Source organism: Aplysia californica, unplaced genomic scaffold (assembly GCF_000002075.1).
Source record: "Aplysia californica isolate F4 #8 unplaced genomic scaffold, AplCal3.0 scaffold00132, whole genome shotgun sequence".
NCBI classification, from domain to species: domain Eukaryota; kingdom Metazoa; phylum Mollusca; class Gastropoda; order Aplysiida; family Aplysiidae; genus Aplysia; species Aplysia californica.
Genome location: NW_004797402.1, coordinates 1,051,420 through 1,053,013, shown reverse-complemented (window position 1 = coordinate 1,053,013; position 1,594 = coordinate 1,051,420).

Genomic DNA, 1,594 nt, shown 5'->3' with positions numbered 1-1,594 from the left:
CTTCTTCTTCTTCTTCTTCTTCTTCTTCTTCTTCTTGTGTGTGTGTGTATTTTTGTCGCCAGCTGAAACAGTCTACGGGGTCACTTGATTTTTGTTCTTCATAGTACACCAAACACCGATTAAATCTAATCCGATAGTCCTGCTCAAATTATTCACAAGAGCATCATTTTCTTGTGAAATGACTGTTCTACAAAGAGCCCTTTGGTTCCATAACTCACTGAGACTAATAAACAACAGTTATGAGTCCCAGTCAGTAACCCCATTTGAGCAAAAATATTATCCAGCGTTCTGGCTACAGTGCAAAAAGGAAGTATATGTACCTGCAAACTCTGGAGTTCTAGTTATTGAATAAAAAGCACCAATTACAAACAAGACATTTGCGAGGCAGCATGGTGGAATCAGGCTCTCGTCAAAACAATCAAAGTAAAGAAACTGGCATTTTCCGCAGGTTTGTGAATTTTTATTAAGATTTTGTTTTTTGGCTCAAAACCTTTCATGCCCATTAAAGAACTCATTTCTGTGTGGATTGTTCTGAAAAACATTGATTAAAGGTACAAAAAATGTAAATTTTCAGTTACAACGGACTCTAAAGTTTAGGAAATAACTAATCCTTTGGCGGCCATTTTCTCACTAATTTTACCTCTGAAAACAGGTGCCCCCCCCAACTCCTTCATTCGCAAATATCTCGACTTGCATTCAAGATAAATGAATATTTTTTTCATCTATATAAAGAAAGGTGAACAAACATTTAGATGATATCAATAACTCTACATGCCCCAAAATTGACGAGAGCCTGATTCCACCACGCTGCCTCCCATTTAAAAGATAGATCAATAAACAGTATATTGATAGTGATGATATTGATACTGATATTGGTCTTGACGAATTTCTTGCTCTCTCGTTGCACCTGTTGTGGGCCCCGCTGTAGTAGCGAGTAGACTTGTTAAGTGTTTGAATAGAACACTGGGCATTTCTGCTTGCAGCTCCGTCTTCTGTACGACATCTAATGTCTTTATCTAGGGGACTGGGAGATCACGCTCTTAACCCTACCAGTGCGCCCTGAGGTCCTTTTGTACCCCTGGGGTTGTATTCTTCACATTGAATACTTCTAGTACGAATATCTCTTTGAAAATTTCAGTATTTCTCGAAAAAATCATTTTGACAGACTACTACGCAAAGCGTACCGATCGGATTTACGAGTAAATTTCCTGTTTGGAAAGTGGTGGCGAAGAGTTCCCCTCCTCGTATGGATACGATAGTAAAACACGACGTACGGATAGGGTTAAAGAAGAGCAGGTCCTCATCTTCCTCCTGTGGGGAAGCAGTCGGTCACAACGAGAGAGCAGGCGGAGGAAATGTTCTGGCTGCCATGCATGGAGGTTAAAGGTCCTTACTGCCATTAAACTCACCCAAAGGAACTTAAAACAAACTGTAACCTCCTTGAACTCACCACACGCACGAACGACAACTATCACTACCGCATGAACACGAACAGTTGGTGGGAACACAGAAAGGGCCCAGAAAAGAAATAAATTCTTTCGTGCGTGTCACACACTACGATACCACACACACGAACGTGGATGTTAAGTGCGTA